The sequence below is a fragment of the Chiloscyllium punctatum genome, chromosome 17, assembly GCF_047496795.1.
Source record: "Chiloscyllium punctatum isolate Juve2018m chromosome 17, sChiPun1.3, whole genome shotgun sequence".
Lineage (NCBI taxonomy): Eukaryota > Metazoa > Chordata > Chondrichthyes > Orectolobiformes > Hemiscylliidae > Chiloscyllium > Chiloscyllium punctatum.
This window is the reverse complement of record NC_092755.1, coordinates 70,912,994-70,937,064: the sequence shown is the minus strand read 5'-3', so window position 1 is coordinate 70,937,064 and position 24,071 is coordinate 70,912,994. Positions and strand designations below refer to the sequence as shown.

The 24,071-nt window shown below is 41.5% G+C and overlaps 1 protein-coding gene across 2 annotated transcripts in view; it reads right to left on the bottom strand.

Moving 5' to 3' along the window:
- LOC140487946 (transmembrane protein 132C) overlaps positions 1-24,071 on the bottom strand; it is a 1,087,857-nt gene that overhangs the window by 172,228 nt on the left and 891,558 nt on the right. The window lies entirely within an intron of this gene.

Here is a 24,071-nt window from a genome sequence, read left to right as displayed (position 1 = left end):
TATCCCCAAAATATCGTATCTGCCAATTTCCAAAAGAGCCTCAAGCTCATCCATCTTATTTCTAATGCTTCGTGCATTCATATATAGTATTTTTAATTTGTTACTGCTCTCACCCTTCCCAACAACTCCTATTTCACTCAACCTTACAGCATGATCCTAACATTACAGATCTATACCACTTCATTCCCAGTTCCCCAGGAGTCCATATATGATAGAACTCTGTGTCACCCTGACTTACCATTCCTTAGAGAATGCAATAAAGTTGGTCAAATATGTCATCCTTTAATTGCATTTTCAGGTTTTAGATATTCTTTTTTCTTTCATCTATTAATTAGAATTTAATGGTGGACCAATGGTAGGGAAAAGGGAAAGCAAGGTTATAATTTAAACAGCATTGTATCACTACACCTCTGCTATTTCTTTCCGAACTTAAATTGTACAGATGTGATCCATCTGAACCAAGAACTTATACTATCCAAGTATTGATCTCCCCTCAGTCACTTCCTATCTTAAACGTATCTGGTTTGCTCACTTACTCTTTTCAACATCATGCCTGACATATCAATTGGTTTTTCTGGCAAACAGTAAGATTATTAACATTTTGCTGTCATTTCCCATACATATCCTTTTGGGGGAATTATTCTTCATCTCTAGAAACTTCTTGAGCTTTACTGGACCATTTTCACCCCTCACTTTCAACTTGGCAGAGAAAAGGGTCATTTCTGATGAGGAAGTGGTTCCCCTGTTGATACCCTACAAACCAGTAATGTAGTTCTAGAGAATGAATGATTGCAGTTCCATTGGAGAGACTGGAGGAGATGAGCTGTTCACCCTTGAGCAGTGAAAGTAAAAAGTAGATTTGAAATAGATGTTTAAAATTACAAAATGCTTCGTTAGGGTAAGTAAAGATGATTGATTTCCAATGGTTGAAGGGTTGATAGACAAAGGGCATAGCTTTGAAGTGATTGACAAAAGAACCGGAGACAGCATGAAGTATTTGTTTATGTGGAACAAGCAGCTGGAATTCAGAATCCACTGTCTGATATAGTGCTGTGCAAAAGGCCAATAGGGCCTTTCAAAGGGAATTACTTATCATCTTCCAACTACCTTTTTAAATTTCCCAGGCTATTTTGAGCAATGGAATATTCAGTAATATCAATTGCAAGCCTTGCTTTTCTGTATCAGCTTGGCAGATTTTAGGATGGATTTCACTGAAAAATTGTATCAACTATTGAAAACCCCTGTCCACGAGGTGCCGTAGCTTTCATTTATCTTCTCACTAACAAATATCCAGGATCCAAACATTCGTTCCAAGAGCGATGTCATGTTACTGTATTTCCCCGATATAGTTTACTACATATGCCACTCAAAGTGCAGTCTGCTCTACCGTGATGACACCTGGCAACGATGAAGTGATCACTTTGCTGAACGACTGATTTTGAGCATGGCTTTGCACTTCCTGCGCATCACAACTTTGGCCCCAACTCAAACTCTCTCCAACCTCTGTCCTCCCTCACTGTCTCAGTACTAATTCAGTGTGATTTTTTTTCAAAAAACTGCAAGCCCCAAGTTCAGTCAACAAATCTTCTCCAGACCAACATACATTCAAGCGGGCAAAACCATCCCTCTCTACAACTCCTATTGCTCTGCTTTGATAATGTCACAAAGGAATATCCTCTCGCAAATTGCCTTTCATGAATGTTCACAAGTTGTTAATCTATACAGCAATCTTTTTGCTGCTGAATTTCATACCTTGTGTTATACCAATCTTCACTGGTGATTTATATTTATGTCAATGCACAATTCTATTACACACCTACTCCTGTATTCTCAATTTCCTGTATTATTCTTTTTGTGGTTAAGTAATAAAATTTCTTTATAAATCCCAATACCTAATCTGTGGCCTGTCACCTCACATTTATGATCTATAACAAAAATGTGCATTAATGCTTATTCCTATGACAGTCCACAAAGCTGGCACATTGATTGCATCCAAAAATCTCCTGTCTGTATTCCCAAATGGCATCTGTACTCAACTCTGATTCGCTGAGCAGCAACCTAGTTATAAGATTAAGGCCTAAAACCTTCCACTCTAATATAGTTTTTTTTGGAAGTGGTGGGGGTGGAGATGGGTGAACTGCTGCAATCAAATCGTGTCTGGACTGTGGTGAAGTCTGTCTGCAGAAACAGCTGCCACTCAATAAGTCGATACTTGGAAAAACAACATCAGCTAGTATTCGCTTCTAATGGTATAAAAGCTTGGTTCCATTCATCCCATTGTGCAGGTTGCAGCTAGGGAAAAGGGAACATTTGAAATCAGTGCATTTAAGGCATGACACAATTTTCTTTTAATTCAGTCGCAGGTTGTGGGCATTGCTGATAAAGCAAGCATATATTGCCTATTCCTACCATAATGAACACTCAGACCATTTCAGGAAATAGTTAAGAACATTGTAGGTCTGGCGTCAAATATAGGTCTGATTGGAAAAGGGCAGAGATATCCCTGCAAAGATATCCCCCAATAACATATATGAACTAGATATGTTCTCAGGACAATCTGTTGGTTACCGGCATTATTTGTTGATGATTGTTTGATTAAGAAGCTACATTTAAATGTCACAATTGCACTGCCTCCAAACTCATGCCTTTGGATCATTATCCAGGCCTCAGGATTACCAGTCACACGATACAATACACACTATGTACTGTACTCCTACTCCTGGGCGGCATGGTGGCACAGTGGTTAGCACTGCTGTCTCACAGCACCAGAGACCGGGGTTCAATTCCCGCCTCAGGCAACTGTCTATGTGGAGTTTGCACATTCTCGCCGTGTCTGCGTGGGTTTCCTCCAGGTGCTCTGGTTTCTTCCCACGTCCAAAAATGTGCAGGTTAGGTGAATTGACCATGCAAAATTGCCCATAGTGTTAGGTGAAGGGGTAAATGTAGGGGAATGGGTGTGGGTGGCTTGCTCTTCGGAGGGTCGGTGTGGACTTGTTGGGCCGAAGGGCCTGTTTCCACGCTGTAAGTAATCTAATCAGAGACTGCAGCATTGGTAACCATGCACAGGCTTGGAGTTTTGTTTCCGGGCAGGAATGCCAAGTCAGCAAACACCACCTGGCAAAACTTAGCATTGTAGTTGACATATTTGTTCCAGAATGGCAGTGCTCCCAAGGAGTTGGGCCAGACACCCCTGAAAGAATTGAGGATACTGGCTGTGGATGTAGGCTTCGTGGAAGGTATTGACATGATACTGAAGATTTTTTTTAAAAAGAGACTACAACATTGACAGATTTCTAGCTCTTACCTCCTCCCTGCCCCATGCAGCCTGTCAAAAGGTATACCCACATCCCCATGACCTATTCCAAGCCAACTCATCTCCTCCTGCTCACTCCATTGCCCTGGACACACAACTCTAAGTCCTTTATAGTCCCTATGTCGTTATGCTCCTTTGCCTAATCCACCAATGGCCTTTATAGCAAAGCTCTTCTTTATAGTAAAAATCCAACCTATGGTGTTTCAGTACCAACACAAAGCTGAAATTCACGTTCTGTCTCTGCATGGACTTTGATTTGCATTCTTATTATTGGAGCTGGCATTTAAACAAACGTGGAGTATTATCCATTTAATGTCAGTTTGATCAGGCTTAACAAGAAATTTCCCTGCAACTGAGGCAATGTCAGGGAGATTGATTTCACCATGTCCTCTTCCAGAGAAACCCACTCGATATACAACCTTCAGACCTGCACTTATTTCACTGGGTGCTTCAGTGTCCACTTGTGAACAAGCCCAATTATAGAAGGTCTAATTACCATACTAAATTATTACGAAACTTTGGAAGAGACCAATTTTCCAAATCATGTGATAAAACTTTTCAGTACTATACTAGACAAATGACAACTTTGTGATGATAAGTTCAGCAATGTTGAATCTTGGCAGTGACTCTCCATATTTCAATTCTAGTTGGTCACTGTCTTTCATTGGACTTTTCTTCCACACCACTGCAATCTGAAAGGTATGGACGGCATTACTGCTAACTCCAACCAGCCATCCTTATAAATTCCTTCCTTTTGAAAGGTACTGTGCATTGGTAAGGATTGGAGGAATGAAACACAACAGATTCTTCTTTATTCAGTGTTCATCGTGTATTTAATGCCACACTGCCCCCAAATGATGAAACATTGTGAGATTGCAGAAGAGAATATTATCTGTGAAAGCACTTGTCATGAATCCTGGAGCAACTACCAATGGAAAAGAACATGCTCATTATTTTTGTCCTTGCTTCTCAGCGAGATCTAAACCCGCATCTTATTTTGTACATAAACTTCCCTTAAATTGCTGGCAATCTTCCATTCCTATCATTTTGAAATCACATTTAAACTAAAAGGGTGAAAGCTGAAGAGATAGGAATTCCAGAGCTCAGGAGTAAGGCAGCTGAAATCACAGGGCTAATGGTAGAGCAATTAAAATCAGCACTGATTATCAACTATATAATGTTTATTATAGATCAGAGTACATTTTAATTCATTGGCAAAATCACAACTTTAGCAATTCTTTTTTTCTTTCATGGGATGTGGTTTTCACTTGCATTTGTTGTCTATCTCTAACTGGTCTTGTTCCAAGTGGCTCCCCAGGGCATTGAAAAAGACAGTTAAGAGTCAACACATTGCTGTCGGTCTGTAGTCACGTGTAGGCCACAAAACGTAAGGACAGCCTATTTCCCACCCTCATTCATAAGCAAGTGGAACTGAATGGCACTAAATGACTTTCATGATCACCATAACAGGGACTAGCTTTTAATTCCACATTTACTGATTGAATTTAAATTCTACCACATTGAGATCTTGTTATGTTCTGAGCAACCCAATATTGCATCATGGACGGGGTGTGGTGGGTGTAAGGTATTTGAATATGCAAAGGGCCCAATGCTTGTTTCTGTTTCATGACCGTGAATCATAATCAAGCTTGGACTCCAACCTGTGATTTTTATGGGAACAATAGATATAGCCATAAAGACCATGAATTTAAATTCAGTGGCTATCTAGAGAAAGAGACCCTGGAACATCATGCCTGATGGGTATCAAGGAAACTTGAAGAGATGGCCTTCAAGTGAGAAATGAGCTGCCAACTGAATTCTAATCTCCTGGGGATTATCGTGAACAGTAGATATGATAGAAAAAAAGCCAACACCTTTGAACGAGGCATGTTATATGTTGACCCTATTAGGAATGCAAAGACTGCTACCTTTTCTCCTATCTGCAGTCATTTAGTCCATATGAATCCTCTTTAAAAAATACATTAGAATTCAAGTTTCACTTGTCCGTAGGTGATTTGGGTTGATGATCTCTGGTCGTAGAACTGAAAGAAGTATTTCAATACCTTAAAGTTGTTTGAACATCCTTGCCTATCACAATGAAATATCAAGTTGTTCAGAATGTAACCAGGTCTATATGCAACCAAACTCTATCAGGTTCACTTCAAGCCATGACTGTCATGTTAAGTGACAAACCTTAACAGAATTCGGAGCCAGTTACAAACAAAGCATTTTTCCCCCATATTTCACCTTTGGAGTGCTACCAACCATTGTTCTCCCAAAGTCCCACTGTCAAACAGTAAGGGATTTCGAACCAATATGAAATCTCTTGGATTATAGGTCTGATGTAAAGCGAACACTGTAAGTATAAGCAATAACTTTCAATTATTATTGTTATGAAATGCCAGTTCAAACATGGTTTGTGTGTGCTAGTGAAAGAAGGTGTGTTAGTGTACAAGCCTTCTTTCATATGTCAGTGTGCTCTGAAGGTCACAATCAATGAACCTCCATTAAACACCTCAGTGTTGAAGGTATAGGACTCTCTTGCTCTGAGTATGAGAAGCCAGAAAGACAATCAAAAGAAAATAGGACAAGATAATTTTTACAAAGCAGCAAAACTAAGAATCCCAAAATTGACTTTTGAATTATTAACATTCTGCAATCTAGTCATCATGAATAACACATAGAAACCAACACCTATATTTTTTCACTTTTATCATTGTGTATCTGTGGTGTGTGTGTGTCTGTGGTGTGCATTTGTGTGTGTGTCTGTATCTCTGCGTGTGTGTACATGTGTGGTGAGTGTTATTGCTTCTTTTGTTTAGTACCTAAAAGTTAATTCTTCTCTTCATTCAAGGAAGTCTGGCTTCATTTAAAACAAATTCATTTGGTCTAAGAGAGAGGCATTCATAAGGGATGGCATCCTTGTTGTAACCAACCTAGGGGTGGGTGAATAAAGGGGGACCAGGTCACCCCTCCTCCCTCAGGACCTTAAAAATATGGGGTATCCTGTCTGGCAGTGAAATAACTTGGGGTCTGATTGTAACACCAGTGCTCAGGGGTGGCAGGTTAGTTTTGAAATCACAATTGGACGATGGCACATTACCTGTTCATAATGTGTCTTCATCCCTGCTGGGGGATTATAAGGCTTCTTAGTGCCTGAAATACAGGTCATAGAGCCATACAGGAAGGAAACAGTCCCTTTGGTCCAACATGTCCATGCCAATCAGGTGTCCCAAACTAACCTCATCCCACTTGCCTGTGTTTGGCCCATATCCATCTAAAGGTTTCTTATTTATGTACCTATCCAAATTAAAAAGGTTGCAACTGTACCTGTACTTACCACTTCCGCTGGCAGTTCATTCCACATATGAACCATCCTCTGTGTGAAAAAGTTGCTCCTTAGGTCCCTTTTAAATCTTTTCCCCTCACCGCAAAAATAACCCCCTAGTTTTGAACTCTGCCGCCCTAGGGAAAAGACTTTTGCTATTTACCTTACCTATACCCCTCATGATTTTATAAACCTCTATAAGGTCACCCCTTGATCTCTGATGCTCCAGTGAAAAACATTTATGTGCTATAAAGTTTGAGTTCTAATTCTAAAGCTCTCCACTTTTACTTTGCTACCAATCCCTTGGAAAATCGCTACAATCTCCGGATGCAAACGTTATTCCTTGTTATTGTCATTCAAGTTATGAGGAGGCATGCACAAGCTGAAGGACTTATACTTCTAACAAAATAAAATGACACCGTGCCTCCCCTTCAAAATCAGTAAGGAATAAACATTGGAGTCTGTGAGCAAACATCAGCTGACAGTGCAGGGCACCTGAGTGATCCACATTAACAAATATTTACCACCTGAGCAGGGGTCAGAATGATCTTGAAAATGAAAATCATTCCAGTTATGAAATGTATACCCTCAGCCTGGATTCTGGGTTTTGTGCCATTAACTGTGGCATCATAATGTAGAGACATTCAGATTGAAACACTGAATATTTTTCATCTCCTTAACTTGCCTCCATTATGCTCAAGGTTGATCGAACAGTCAATAGGTTGTTTCAGTTACAGCTTTTTCAGTGTCATATTAATTATTCAATGTGAATGCGCCAAAGTTTTCAAACACTGCACAATGAATAAAGTAACATTAGTTGGGAGGGATCCCTTGTGATTTAATAAAAAAGGGACACTTGGTGTTAAAAGTCAACTTTCTCCTCCATGCAGTACAAAGATGTCGCTCAAAAAAGTAAACAATGGATTTTCTTTGTAATTGAGCCATAAAACCAAACAAACATTTAAAAAACTGAACTTGATTTTAATATCAGCTTTGAATTCTCACAACAAAGTTGTGCCAATTGCAGTTCCAAAAAGTGAATACCTTCAAGTCATAGGAGTCCATACATTCAAGACCCATTCAGTCCAATAACTCAACATAAACTCACGTGGAGGTAACAAACATCACAACAACAAAAGAACAGCAGAATCGAGGCATAAAGTTAATTACTTAACCCTTTCCTATACATATAAGTATACTTACACATTGTGATGACCACGGACAAAACCCAAGATAACCTTGGACATATCAAGCTTTTGATTTCCAACATATTTTTATTTAAAAGGAACACTGATGCAACCAAAATAACTGCAGATGTAATCTACGGTTGTCAGAAGAGAGAGAGGGAGAGACTCTGGAATGTCTCACTTACAGATGCCAACGAAGCTTCAAAAGGGAGAAATCCATTACAAACTGTACTTTAATCCCTTGCAAACATCTGATACTGTGAACACGACGGTTAAAAAAAAGATAGCAGTCTGAAGGAGAGGCATTTGCTTTACCCCTTTCAAAAATACACAGGAAAGGGTTAAAAGCACCCTGAGCTGTGTGGGTTACTGACAAAATGCCCTCACGAGTGGCCTATTGTACTGTGGAGGTCACAATGTTGAGAAGAGCCATTAAACATTCCTGCTGCTCAGGGTAAAAAAAATACTCTTGCACTCTGAGTGCTGCCCACTGTCACACTGAAAGGAATCAAGACAAAAGGATTTCAATCAACCTGCAAAATTGAAATTTTGAGATCGACTGTTCAACTACCAAAATTAATACTGCTTGTAATATCCACTGTAACAGCTGCCCTTCCATCTTCTCTTCACAAATCCATATATGTTTTACTCTTTATTGGACTCACTTTATGAGTCTAAGCTCTGTATATGTACTGCAGTATTGTTTCTTTTGCATTTAGTAATTAACAAGCTCAGTCTTTTTGTGAACTCAAAAAAGCTGGGGAGGTGATTTCAGAGCCTTTGGCTTTGATCGTTATGTCGTCATTTTCTTCAGGAATAGCGCCAGAAGACTGGAGGATAGCAAATGTTGTCCCTTTGTTCAAGAAGGGAAGTAGAGACAACTCTGGTAGTTATAGACCAGTGAGTTTTACTTCGTTTATAGGTAAAATCTTTGAAAAGTTTATAAGAGGTAGAATTTATAATCAGCGAGAGAGGAAAAAGTTAATTAGGGATAGTCAACACGGTTTTGTGAAGTGTAGGTCATGCTTCACAAACCTTATTGAGTTCTTTGAGATGGTGACCAAACAGGTGGATGAGGGTAAAGTGGTTGATGTGGTGTATATGGATTTCAGTAAGGCGTTTGATAAGGTACCCCACGGTAGGCTATTGCACAAAATACGGAGACAAGGGATTGAGGGTGATTTAGTGGTTTGGATCAGACATTGGCTAGCTGAAAGAAGACAGGGTGGTGGTTGATGGGAAATGTTCATCTTGGAGTTCAGTTATTAGTGGTATATCTCAAAGATCTGTTTTGGAGCCACTGCTGTTTGTCATTTTTATAAATGACCTGGATGAGGGCGTAGAAGAATGGGTTAGTAAATTCGCGGATGACACAAAGATTGATGGCATTGTGGATGATGCGGAAGGATGTTGCAGGTTACAGAGGGATACGGATAAGCTGCAGAGCTGGGCTGAGAGGTGGCAAATGGAGTTTAATGATTCACTTTGGAAGGGGCAACAGGAATAAAGAGTACTGCACTAATGGTAAGATTCTTGGTAGTATAGATGAGTTGAGAGATCTCAATGTCCATGTACATAAATCCCTAAAAGTTACTACCTGGGTTGGTCGGGTTGTTAAGAAGGCATATAGTTTTAATTGGTAGAGGGATTGAGTTTTGGAACCGTGAGGTCACGCTGCAGCTGTACAAAAATCTGGTGTGACTGCACTTGGAGAATTGCAGACAGTTCTGGTCACCGCATTATAGGAAGGATGTGGAAGCTTTGGAAAGGGTTCAGAGGAGATTTACCAGGATGTTGCCTGGTATGGAAGGAAGGTCTTATGAGAAAAGGCTGAGGGACTTGAGGCCGTTTTCGTTAGAGAGAAGGTGGTTGAGAGGTGACTTAATTGAGACAGAAAAGATAATCAGAGGGTTAGATAGGGTGGACGGGGGAGCCTTCTTCCTCAGATGGTGGTGACTAGCAGGAGGGGACATAGCTTTAAATTGAGGGATGACAGATATAGGACTCATATCAGAGGTAGTTTCTTTACTCAGAGAATAGTAGGGGCATGGAACACCCTGCCTGCAACAGTTGTACACTTGGCAACTTTTAAGAGCATTTAATTGGTCATTGGATAAACATATGATGAAAATTGAACAGTGTAGAATAGAAGGGCTTCAGATTAATTCCACAGGTTGGAGCAATATCGAGGGCCGAAGGGCCTGTACTATGCTGTAATGTTCTAGGTTCTAATACCTAGATAAATTGGTCTGGGAGAAAGATATCCGCAAGGAGATCCTTTGCAAATTAACCTTGTTGCCAGTAACCAAAGAGTCAGGTGAATAAAGAAGTGGAGCTGGTTTATCCCTTCTCACCTGGGAGCTGGACAATTTGTCTGGATCTGTAACAACTCAGGGAACCTCACCTAGGGGTAGTAACAAAATAGACATGCACTTAACACAAACCATCAAGGAATTGCCCAAACACTTTTTTTTAAAATCCAAATTAGCGTGGATTTTTATCTATTCTATTGGGTCTTCCAGGAGGCCACACTATTTTGGATGGAGTGAACGTTGTGTATTTTGTGACACATTTTGTATTGTGAATGTCCCAATTGTGAGAGACAGGCCGAATGAACCAAAGATCTTGAGCTATTCATCATCACAACGAACACACTTGCACTGTAACTGTCAGCATATTGTTAAGCATCTAACCAGGACTGAAAATCCACAAAGTTCCATCTGCAATAAAATTTTTAATTTTACAAAGTGCTGTGACAAAGATTTAAAAAAACAACTCAAATGAAAGAAGCTAACTAATAGCAGAGACAAAGAACCAATCATTAGTACATTTGTACAGATTTCACTTGTGAGGAACCTTGATTTAACCTACAGTGGCACATTAAGAAATATAAACTGGAGTAGGACGTTGCTTCTCCCCAGGCCTTGCTAGTAAAAATGACCAGCTGATGCACCAATGATGGAGGGAAAATTACTCAAAACATTTCACGGAATACTGTTGGAATTACAATGGTGCACTCAACTCAAGCTGCATCTTTCAATAGTATCCTACACAGGACAGCAGATATCTAGCCATTTGAAAAGGAAATTAGGTCAGGATTTTCTATTTTGTAGGTAAAGTAGGCAGGGTGTGGCAATCTTTCCTGGCAATTTATTCTCCAACCCACCACTAAGGAAGCTTGCTGGATGGACCTTCAATCAGTGTAAGAGGTAATTTCTTGATGAATCTCAGGCCTCGACCTCAGAATCAGAGAATTGCACCTTCTGTGAGGTGCAATGCACTGCTGCAGGCTGGGTCTTCAGGAGGTGGTGCAGCAAGAGATCTTGTGAGCTGGGAGCCATCAGAGCAGTCAGTTGTTTTAAGCAGCTATCAGCTTTGCCCCAAGCCCTGCCCCAAGTGGCCTCAGATTAGGGTAGATGACCACCACCAAACTGACCAATACCCACCCACTCCAAAACTGTTGGACAAATCGCTTTGCTTTCCCAGTTGGGAGAGCTGCCACATGCCTCACCTAACAAAAGCAAGATGCTGTGGTGCTAGAAATCTGAAACAAAAGGAGAAAATGCCGGAGAAACGCAGCAGATCCGACAGTATCTCTGCAGATAGAAACAGAGTTAGCGTTCTGAGTCTGGCATGATTTAAATTCAGAAGGCATGTTGGTTAGCTCAGTTGGCTGGATGGCTATTTTGCAAAGCAGAGTGAAACCAACAGTGGGTTCAATTCCAGCACTGGCTGAGGTTACCATGAAGGGCTTGCCCTTTCAACTCCTCCCCTCACCTGACCCTTAGGTTAAACCACCACCAGTTGTCTCTCCCTATTAAGGCAGCAGCTCTGCAGTAGCAACTTCTGCCTAGCTTTCTAGTCCAGTTAGTCTTTGGTGACCTAATTCTTCAGTATCCTTTACTTGCCTGCCCAGAAGGCAGATTGTCAGGCGGGTGTCAAGCTCAAGCTGTAAAGTGGCAATTGATGGGCTTTAGTTGTCAGCAAGGCAAGGAGCAGGCTGGTTTCTCTCTGGATCAACGCATCCAAATATCGGCCCTTCTCACTACCTCCAGCAAGGGGAAAAGCCATACCCTAAGTCACTATAGAGTAAACCAGAGTGAGATCAGTATCAAAATCCTCAACACTGTCAATCTCATGTCATGCAGGCCTGAGTTATTGGTGTGTAGAGATTCTGTGAATTGATGTCTTAAAGGGCAGTAGTTAAGTGTTTGTCAATGATTTAACCCACAACAGCACTGGGCTGTAAGGATGCTCTTTGGGTCCCAGCGTCCACTGAAGATGGATGGAACTAATTCTGGGACTTGTCATTTTCCAGGTTAAAGGAATAATGGCGGCTGAGGCAACAAACTCAAGGAAGGAAGCATTTCCAAAAATAAAGCTTGTTCTAAAAATAAAATGGTCGAACAATTCCAGTAATGGAAGCAGTTTGCTGCCACTTAAGAGATCCCTCAACCGAGCTGCATGTGTTGTTTAAGGTCAGCTGTGACAATGGGAGAGTTTCAGCAGTTCTCCAGAGACAATTAAAGGGACCACTTTGTAGCAGTAGTCCTCGGGGGCTGCCAGGAAATTGAAATTGTCAGCATGGAGTGAGAGATAGGGGAGATGCTGAAGTGGGTATGAGTTCCAGAAACTGTTGTCAGTTCAAACAGGGCTAACCTAAATCACAAGGTAGTTAATTCACTCTATCATCAGACAAACAGGAAGTGCTCTAGGAAATGAGATTATTTCTCAGATACTACTGAGCTACACAATCTGCTATCGATCATTTCAAATTACTGTCCTCTTTTGGCATTCATTAAATTGTTGTCAGATTGTTTGCATTAACCTTTCTAGCTGCAGTTATACTCTGGGCAGTAAAACCTCAGGTGCCTCATAGCTTCAGAGTCCCTGACTCGGCAATTGTCCCAGTAATTAGCTTTTCTACAGGAACCAGAGAACTGACAGCAACATAACAAGCTAGTAAAAGCAAAGTGAAGCCCCAGATAGTCGCTCAGCACTTTTTCTATCCCACAGGGCCAGATACATGGGAAGGCTAAACACTGGCATTTCTTTAAACTGATCAAAGAAGATGAGTTCAGGCACCAAATAAAATTAACCTGAAAGCAAGGGGGCATCTAGGGAGCTCTTTAAAGAAGCTGGTGTTGACAAGAGCAATAAAATTGAAAGCCACTTCAAAGTGACTTCATGAAGAAATAAAAGTATCAAGCTTTATCTCAGCTTGTAAACAACAATATTTATAGCTAGTGCATTGATAGACCATCTCAGAACAAATGGTTTTACAACTTGCAATTTTCAAAGCCCTGTGGACTATTATACATACTATTTCATGGTCTGTGTGGAATTACCTCAGCAATACACTTGCAAATGTACAGAGTTGAAATTTAAGCTTAAATGCACTCACTGAACCTTCTACAACTCTAAATACAGAATTCAGCATTTTTTGTTTATGCCTAGAAGGGCATGCATTGTCATTTGATTCAGTTGAAGCGGTTTACTCAATTATCATCTCTGCATTCATCACTCCAATTGAAATTGCCTTTATTTTTATTTGTTCACAGCATTTTGAGCATGACAGATTATTCCTGAAATGTCTGGTATGGTAGGAAGATCGTATGAGGAAAGGTTGAGGCACTTGGGGTTGTTTTCATTGGAGAAAAGAAGGTTTAGGGGTGACTTGATAGAGGTGTACAAGATGATTAGGGGTTTAGATAGGGTTGACCGTGAGAATCTTTTTCCACGTATGGAGTCAGCTATTACAAGGGGGCATAGCTTTAAATTAAGGGGTGGTAGGTATAGGACAGATGTTAGGGGTAGGTTCTTTACTCAGCGAGTCGTGAGTTCATGGAATGCCCTGCCAGTAGCAGTGGTGGACTCTCCCTCTTTATGGGCATTTAAACGGGCATTGGATAGGCATATGGAGGATAGTGGGGTAGTGTAGGTTTGGTGGGCTTGGATTGGCGCAACATCGAGGGCCAAAGGGCCTGTACTGCGCTGTATTCTTCTATGTTCTATGTTCTATGAGGGGCGGCTCAGTGGCTGGCACTGCTGCCTCATAGCGCCAGGGACCTGGGTTCGATTCCAGCCTCGGGCGACTACCTGTGTGGATTTTGCACATTCTCCCCATGTCTGCATGGGTTTCCTCTGGGTACTCTGATTTCCTTCCACAATCCAAAGATGTGCAGGTTGGGTGAATTGGCTGTGCTAAATTGTCCATAGTGTTCAGGGATGTGTAGGTTGGGTGCATGAGGCAGGAGGTTAAACGTAGGGGAATGGGTCTGGGTGGGTTACTCTTCGGAGGGGTCGGTGTGGACTTGTTGGGCCGAAAGGCCTGTTTCCACACTGTAAAGATTCTATGAGTGTAGAAGGAAAACTACTGGCTAATAAAAGGGGAAACAAAAGTTAATGGGAAAAATATTGAGATTAGCAACAAACTAGGTTCAAACTCAAAGCAGAGGGCTAACCTTTTTTTACTACATCTCTTTTGAATGTAATGGCAAATTCTCAGTCTGAAATCATGCTTAATGAACAATTACAGCAAACCTCCTAATATGATAAAGGTAGAGAATCATTAGGATTTCCAACTACCAAACTTTGATAGAGGAATTTTACGAGATGTTAGAATAAACATATTGTATACGCACCCATGTCTTTGGGAAAATCCACCTTAAAGGGACTCCCTGATCTTTGAATAAATGAAGTTGCAATTCTTGCTATTTAGCCTGCTTTGGGTTTGCAGACTGCACATACTGAAACCAGTTGGTTGATGTCATGTCTGCTTCATAACTTGTCTGGTGTTTTACTGTTTATATCCAACCAACTTGGAGTTAATCAACCCCTGATGAGCAGCTGATTACTAGACTTCCTGATTTACAGCAATATCTGAAATCGTTCTGTATCCTCTGTAGTTAAGACAGAAATGAAACATTTGTCCATTTCATCCTTCATTTCCTGATGGTCAATCATTCCCATTCTTGAGCCGACAAACATTCATTTTATTTATTATTTCCTTTCTGGATACCTGTAGAAGCTCCTGCTACACATTTTTATATTTCTAGCTAGCTTCCTCTCAATCTAAATTTCTTTCTCTCAATTAACCTTTGGTCATTTTCTGCCATTCTTTATGTTCTAACCAACATCTGACCTGCAATTTATTTTTGCGCACACACACACACTTTTTTTCTTAAGTTTGATGCTTCCCCTTGCTTCTTTCGTTAACCACATGTGGTAGGTAATCCCTTTAGAATTTTTAAAATTAGGAATATACTTATTCAGAACATTCTGAAATATCCCCTCAATGTCTGCTGCTGCTTCTTTATTAGTCTATCCCCTGGCCTAGTTCAGTTCAGCTAGCTCAGGGTTCATGCTCACTTATTTAGCGTTAAAATATGATTCTTAGTCCACACTTTTCCCTTTCAAACACAGTGTTTAAAATTCTACCATGTGTGGTAGCTGACACTTATGGTATATTTACGCTGAGGTCATTCATTAATCCTGTCACATGACACAATATCAAGTTCACTAAAACCTATTTTCTGGCTAGCTGCTTCAGAGCAGCATGATCTGAAACCATTTCATAAGCATTCTATGAACTCCTCATCTAAGATCATTGCCAACCAATCAGATTTCTGCCAGTTTATGATTAGATTACAGTCACACATGATTATTGCTGTATCTTTACAAACACCGACATGTTAGTCTACATTATGGTTACTATTGGGGACACTTAACTTCTGGTAACTTCTTTCCCCTGTTATTCTTCATCTCCTGATTGTACACACTGATCTCCTGAACCAAGGTCATCTGCAATCCAGTAGGTCTGCCCTGCTGAGCTCTGCACCAGAACCCAGACAAACCCTCCTTTTATTACCCAATGTGGTAGAAATAGCTATTTTTTGACCCTTCGAATTATTCAGTATTAGTTTAAAATCATTGCACGAGGATCACAACAAGCAGGGACTCCCACCCCTCCTGCAACAGTGGACACGCCAGTGGCCACAGTGTCAGCCTCCGTGATCCCAGGGGACTTACCTATGGAGCAGAGCCTGATCTCGGACTTTATGAAACTCCGAGAGAAAATTGATTCAGCCATGGAGGAGACCCAGGCCAGGCTTGAACTGATCTCGGTCAGGCTAGAAAAGCATGACTAAGAGATCCAACATCTCGGGCAGCATGTTGGGGAGGTGAGGCAATGGGCTGTGGCTTCTGAAACTGCAGCAGAATTCTCGCTGGGTCAGGTTCAGGTCTTGGAACAGCGGGTATGGGCCTTGGAGGAGCAGACCAACGACCCCAAAAATCTAGGTTGTCAGAAGAATATCCATCTGGTGGGGCTTCCTGACTAGGAGGAGGTAGATCAGCTCTCAGTTTCTTGAACCAATGGCTCCCACAGTTTTTGAAGCTGGAGGTCGAGGTAGGCCGGGTGCGGGTTGAATGGGCCCACCGGGTAGCAGTGCACAGGTCCAGATCGGACCAGCGCCCCTGCCCTGTCCTGGTGCAACTCCAGCATTATAGAGACAAACAAATGCTGCTGGAAGCCTCTAGAGCACTGGGGAAGGATCCACAGGCTCTGAGATACAAATGATCAAGAATTATGCTTTTCCAAGACTTTTCTCCAGTTGTGATTTGTAAGAGGAAGGTCTTTCATGGGGTAAAAAGGTGGTTGAGGAACTTGAATATTCAGTATTCCGCTGAAAATGTGTTGCTGGAAAAGCACAGCAGGTCAGGCAGTATCCAAGGAGCAGGAGAATCAATGTTTCGGGCATGAGCCCTTCTTGAGGAATGAGGAAAGTATGTCCAGCAGTATTCCGTAAGATATCCGGCAATATTACGTTTCAGCTACCGAGGGTCCGTGTTTAATTTTGAGTCACCAGAAAAGGCAAAGGACTTCATGAATGTTTTAAAATAGACTGGCTGGCTTGAGTAATATGGACAATAATGTTTATTTTGTTTTTCTCTGTAATTTGCTTGGTTTACCTCTTTGTCAGGGTTTTTTTTAAATATATGTCGGGGTCATAATTTTTTTTTCTTTTTCTCTCTCTTCTCCCTTCTCTCTCCCCTCCAGTCATCCTTTATTCTTGTTTTCTTATCATTTCCTTTTGTTTTTCTCTTCTGGTATGGGATGGGGGGTTGAGATAGGGGGAGGTTATATATTTCTGTTCGACCAGGAGTGCCTAGGGTTACAGTATGGATGGGATGGGTTGAGTGCCCACTTTTAACTTTCTTGTTCTGTGTGTATTTTTTTCTTACTTTGCGTTGTCTGGGGCGGGGCATGGCTTCAGCCAGAAGGAGCCATGGAGGGGGGTTAATGGGTAGCATGAGCGCCCCCGTGGGAAAGTCTCCTTTCATTTATGTTATATGTTGGCATGTTGTAGACGTAGCTGTTAGAAGTTTTGATTTGGTAATTTTGGAAGTCATATTTTTAATTTTATACGAACTGTTTATTGTTTTCGCTCGGCGCGCTATGAGTGGGGTTCTTCCTCCCAGGGGGCCATGGACTGTTCGGACGGCTATGGCTAGCCATTCATTTAAATGGTGCGCCTGGAATGCTCACGAGAGTCGTTCTGCAATTGAGAGAAAAAAGATACTTTCAAACCTTAGAAAAGAGAGTGTCAATGGAGCCTTGCTGCAAGAAACACATTTAACCAATAAGGAGCACTTGAAGTTGCAGCAAGGAGGGTTCGGATAGGTGTTTTTCTCATCTATTAACTCGAAAAGCAGAGGAGGGCGGCACGGTGGCACAGTGGTTAGCACTGCTGCCTCACAGCGCCAGAGACCCGGGTTCAATTCCCGCCTCAGGCGACTGACTGTGTGGAGTTTGCACATTCTCCCTGTGTCTGCGTGGGTTTCCTCCGGGTGCTCCGGTTTCCTCCCACAGTCCAAAAATGTGCAGGTCAGGTGAATTGCCCATGCAATAAATGTAGGGGTATGGGTGGGTTGCGCTTCGGCGGGTCGGTGTGGACTTGTTGGGCCGAAGGGCCTGTTTCCACACTGTAAGTAACCTAACCTAAACCTAATCTAGGAGTTGCTATTCTCATCCAGAAGAATCTCCCGTTTCAAATGTTAGACCAAATTAAGGATGAATATGGGCGGTTTATGATTCTTAAAGCTTTAATACATGGAGAGGAATATGGGATTGTGAATGTATATTGATCCCCAGCGCATCCTCTTAAATTTTTAATGGATGCACTTTCTAGATTGATGGCCCTCAGGGCATGTCAGACAGTTATAGGGGGAGACTTCAATCGACTTATTGACCCCAAAGTGGACAGGATGCCGAGGGGTCTTGTGGGTATGTCCCTGTAATCCAGGCAGCTGTTGGGCCTGAACAGGGAGCTGGGGGTTGGTGGATGTGTGGAGATGTCTTCACCCTGAAGGTAGGAATTTCACCTTTTTCTCTAATCTATATAAATGCTATGCCAGAATTGACTTTTTTTTGTTCCATCAACTTTTATGAATTCGGAGATGTCTTGCAGAATAGGGAACATAGCCATTTTCAATTATGTGGCAATGTACATGGAGGTCAAGGCTGGTGGCAATGGGATAGACTCCTGGCATGGCGCATGGACCCTTTCCTTTTGGAAGATAGTAAGTTTATAGAGTATTTTTCGCAGGAATTTAAAATCTTTTGGGACATTAATTTGGGTACGGCCAGCAACCCATTAATGCTGTGGGAGACTGCCAAGGCCTATGCATGGGCTTTGATTATTTCTTACTCTGCGACCCAGAAGGAGCAGAGGGGAGAGCAGCAGTGTTTGCTCAAAACTTGCTTGAAGACAGCTGAGTTAGCATACTTTGACAGACTGTCTGTAACCAAATTGCAGCAGATTACAACCCTCAGGGCTATTTTGAATGCTGCGCTCACCCAGACAGCAAAGAGGAGAACTCTCTTTTGCGAAACAGAGGTTACTTGAGAATGGTGATAAGCGGGTCTATATCTAGCATACCTGGCCAAAAAGAAGGATGCCCTTCAATCTGTCACATCCAGAACAAGTGCTGCAACTCTTACTTACAATGCCAAACAGATTAATGCAGCATTTAGGAAGCTCTGCTCTGAGCTATACCGGTCGGAGGGCTGTGAGGATAGATAGATGAAGATGAGAGTCCTTTTTTAAGACCTTGGACTTTTTGGGTGTAACTTCAGAGCAGACGTCTTTTCTGAATGCCCCCCTGACAGTCCAGGAAATACAGGAAGGGGTGAGGCAGCTCCAGAGTGGAAAAGCGCCTGGCCCAGAAGGATTTCAAAGTGAGTTTTAGAAGAAGTTTATAGACATGTTGGCCAGGCCACTCTTGGATATGTGCAACTACTTGAACAGTCAGGACTGCCTCCCATCCTCTCTTCTTATTCTTAAGAAAGGAAAGCCCCAGAGGATTGCACTTCGTACAGACCTATATCATTACTGAACGTGTATTTTAAAATTCTGTTGAAAATGCTGGTGGTAAGGTTGGAGAGGGTTTTGCCTTTCATTGTAAAGGAGGACCAGACAGGTTTTATTAAGGGTCATAGGTCTATGAATAATATTAGAAGAGTATTAAACATGGTCCAGGTTTGCCAGCAAGAGTTGATTTCAGGCTTGATAGTCTCCCTGGATGCAGAGAAAGCTTTTGACCAAGTGGAGTGGCTGTACCTCTTCTATGTCCTGGAACTGTTTGGTCTTGGAGGGGTCTTTGCCAGGTGGGTGGCAGTGTTCTATAGTGACCTGAAAGCAGCGGTAGAAGGTTGGATAATTTTAGTATTGGCAGAGGCATACGACAAGGGTGCCCTCTCTCACCACTATTATTTACATTGGTGATTGAGCCACTAGTGGAGGCCATTTGGAGGGATCCCAACATAATTGCCCCAGAGGTAGGGTCAGGCAGGCATAAGATCACCCTCTATGCAGATGATGTCCTTCTCTTTTTAACTGATCCAATGACATCTGTGCCCCATTTAATACAAGTGATTAATCTATTTGGTTTGTTCTCAGTGTTTAAAATTAATTTTATGAAGTCGGAGGCCATGCCTGTGGGGGCCCCTACTAGAATATCCGATTTTGTGGATAGAACCTGTTTCCCTTTCAGGTGGTCACAGGGAGGTTTTCTGTATTTAGTCATTTTTTATCACGCCGGCCTTCGAACAATTATATAAAGCTAATTTTGTACAGTTGCTAGAGAAAATAAGGCAGGACCTCCGGCGCTGGGAGGATCTTCCGATATCTTGGCTGGGTAGAGTAGCTCTGATCAGAATGAATGTTCTTCCCCATTTATTATATCCTGTGTTAATGCTCCCTTTGATGCAGCCTAGACAAGCACTATGGAGGTTTTACAGTTGGCTCAGATCTTTCATCTGGCATCATAGTCATCCTCTTATTAAGCTGGATAAATTGCAGCTTCCACAGAGGATGGGAGGTTTGGATTTTCCGGATTTTTAGAAATATCAGTTGAGTTCCTTACTATTCTATGTGGCTGACTGGGCCTGCCAGGACCCGCAATCAATTTGGTTGGACATAGAGGCCTCCCAGGCAAAATGCCCCTCATCGATTTGTTGTTTATGGACAAGATGAAGACTGTTATGAACCATTGCAGAAACCCAATTGTCCTAAACACAATTAAAGCATGGAGAATGATGTGGCAAAGTGAGGGTAACTTTCAAACAACTTCCCCTTTCACTCCCATAGTGGAAATGTTAGGATTCCGGCCAGGATCGATGGACTCTGGCTTTAAGCTCTGGAATCTAGAGGAGTCTCCTGTTGGGGAGATCTATTTGACCGGGTGGTCACAATGTCTTTCAAGCAGCTGAGTCAGAAATATGAGCTACCTAGGGAGAGACCTCTTTCTTTACTTTCAGGTTAGGGACTTTATACGGAAAAAGAATACATTGATGGTTAGTGCCTATAAATCAGATATGGAGAGGAGCGTGCTCTGGTCTACGGGCGCTCTCTTGGTCAGTACCCTCTATCACTTGTTAAGAAATGTTTCAAAGGACATTGAGTGGCTATGCAGAACCTGGACCCGGGAATTGGGGATGGAAATCTTGTCAGAGGCATGGGAGAATATTTGGGAGGATGTAAGGAAGATTTTGATTTGTAACAGGATGCAGGCTATGCAACTGAAGGTTCTCCACAGGGCTCATTTGGCACCACCGGAGCAGCCTGCAAAATTTAAGACAGGAGTGTCCCCAATGTACTCCAATGTAAAACAGATGTTGGCACTTTTACTCATTGCATGTGGTAATGCCACAAGCTTCGTAGGTATTGGGAGGCCATAGCAAGTGTTTTGGAAGAGGTCTTGGGAACTGACGTTAGGTTGGATCCGGTGTCTCTCCTCTTGGGTTTGCCAAATCTCCCCTCTTTGGACGTTCATGGGAAGAAACGGTTTAATGTTCTTTCATTCTGTGTGAGGAAGAACATTCTAATGAGCTAGGTGTCGGAGAATCCTCCAGGACTTTCAGGCTGGCGTAGATTAGTTATGGAGCAGATCCCCCTGGACTTCCTTACGAGTATGGTGCACCAGAAAATTGAATTGTTTTAGAGAACATGGCAGCCCTTTCTGAATTACATAGATGCAGACTTGTTGGCTATATTGCTCAGGGCCTTTGTGTTGTCATGAGGACTTTGTCTGGCAGTGCAAGGGCCCCTGGGCGGGGGAAGAATCCTGAACAAACACGGGTTTGCTACTAATGCTCCCGGTGGTGGGGACCTTTGGTGGGATTGCACTGATTGTAGTAACTTAACTGAAAATAACTTAAATCACTATGGTTTAACATTTTTTCTTAATTAATTATTGAATTGTAGTTTTTGTAGGTTTTTTTTCTCTCACTTTTCAGTGGTTTGCGGAGTAGAGTATAGTTTGTTTTCTGTTATTGTTCTGATAAAGGTTGATATACTATTTTGTAGTGATTCTGTAATTTTGTAAAAAAATTAAAACCTTTTTACTCAATAGAAAAATTTACAAAAAAGTGCTACCTCTCCACCTTTACATAGCTTATCATTCTTTTCAAGAGTCATATGCTCCTGTCAGATTTTAATTATTGACATCATTGTCTATCAATTTGCTTATTTTGTTTTAACTGCTACGTGTATTCAGATACAGAACGTTTAGCTTTGCCTTTTCATTATCTTTGTCTTGACAATTGTTTTATTCATTAGTTTATTCTCTTTGCCCCTCCTAGCCACTCTCAGACTTTCATTCCCAACGTTACCATTTTGACCCTACCTTCCATTTGTTAACTCTTCCCATTATTTAAAGCTCTCTGTACATCACTAATTATATGGTTTGCTAAAACATCGGGGTTGGCTATTGTTCTCTCTAATTTTTATCTTTAGATATGCAGACTTTTGCTCTGAAACTAGAAATCAATATGCCAGCACGCTGATTGGTGTGTACAGAACCTGCTGGATAACCATGCAGTTTAGAAGGAATATTGGTCCCACCAAGATTTATCCCAATAGTACAGCTCCTGCTTTCTCCACAAACTAGAACCCATTCTTTCAGCCATGTAGTAATCTTATGTTCATTCTGCAAAATGGCATCTTGCTCAAGTAATAATCCAGATACTATTACCCTTGAGGTTCAGCTCTTCAGTTTGGTGCCTAGCTCCTCGTTTTGCAAAACTCAATCCTAATCCTATCCATACCATAGGTATCAACATGAATCACAACTATTGGATCCACCCCTTTAACTCTTTAGGATCTTGTCTAGAACTGAGTATATGGCTGGATTAATTTCGCTGGGGTGTAAATACAATCAGTCTGCCTGGGCCTGTCACATGTTCTCCATTGTAGACACTCTGGATCTGCAACTGCTGGTCTACCAATTTGCCATGACCTCATACAAGTCATAATCCATTGAATCAAATCAGACAACAAATCAAACTCAGATAAGCTCAATTTCAATTCATCACCTACCACTGAAAAGTCCAGATTTTTTTTTGTTAAAAGTGACAGTTTCAAGGGAGCAGAAACATCACACTTGAAGCTGAACATAACCGTGTCTATTGACCCACCTCAGTAGGCACTTAACATACAAATTGAGGGCTACATTGGAAAGAGATGGCACCATTAAAAGAATTCAGAAGCACACAGATTGGTGTAGTTCAGCAATGTGAGTCATAAAGAAAGATGGACCTTTCAGAGGATGTTTATCCATGACACCTAAATGCAGCTTTGAAATGATGCCCGAACAAAGTACTGATTTTAGAAGAGCTAAATCTGAGATTTGTAGTTTGAAAATTCTTATTGAAACTTAATGTTAAGCATGACACTAGATGAGTACATCTTGCAGAGGAGACCCAAGATCTCACTAAATTCTGTAACCCATTCAGATGATATTGTTTTCAATTATTTCCCTTCAGGCCATGGATTATCTAAGTTTCCTTTCAAACTCATCTGCATTGTATTACATCCATGGAGTCAGGATAGGTCTGTATCACCATGATATTACCATGATAGGGAGAACACAGCATGAATGTGGTCACAATCTGCACTTACTGATGCAGATAGCATGCAATCAAGGACTGATGTTCAACAATTGGAAATGTCATGTAGAATGTGTCACGGATTAACATTTTTGGTTCGATTTACCTTAGAAAATGCATACATCCAGATCCCAGTAAAATTGATGATATCACAGCTATGCTCACCCTTCAAGACAAGGATGCTCTTCAAAGAAGTCAAGGATTCTTTCATTTCTTGTCATACATTCCCAATTTTGCTCAAAAGTCTTAATCAGTAGGGTATTATTGAGAAACATAGTGCCTTTCCTATAGCACAAAGACCACTGGAACCTCTTCAAAGCACTGAAACCATCACTTAGATCAAACTTACAATTTTATAATTCTAGGAAGCCAACTTTCATAAAGATAGAATTCCCTTTGTGGACGGTATCAAGCTGCAAGCTCTTGGAAGTACTTTGGTGAAAATTATTGACTAGGACATTGCCAAGGTCACTGAGCCCCCTGATAAAGCTCCAAGGTTATGACTGTGAGATTAGGTATAAGCCAGAAAATCAGGCAGTCATATCAGAGTCACTTGCTCAATCCAGTAATAATGCAAGATGCATCTTTGGATCTGCAAGTCGACTTCATTGCCATCAACCTGAAGAAATTGTTTGAGTACATTTCATAGAAGGCAAATGCCAGCTGCTGCAAGAAGAAATAGCAAAAGATTCTACAGAAATAATGAAATACAGAAAGATTCTAAAGAAATAATGAAAAATATTATTGAACAATGACCTGACCCAATTCAACATGCCCAAAAAGAAAGTATAT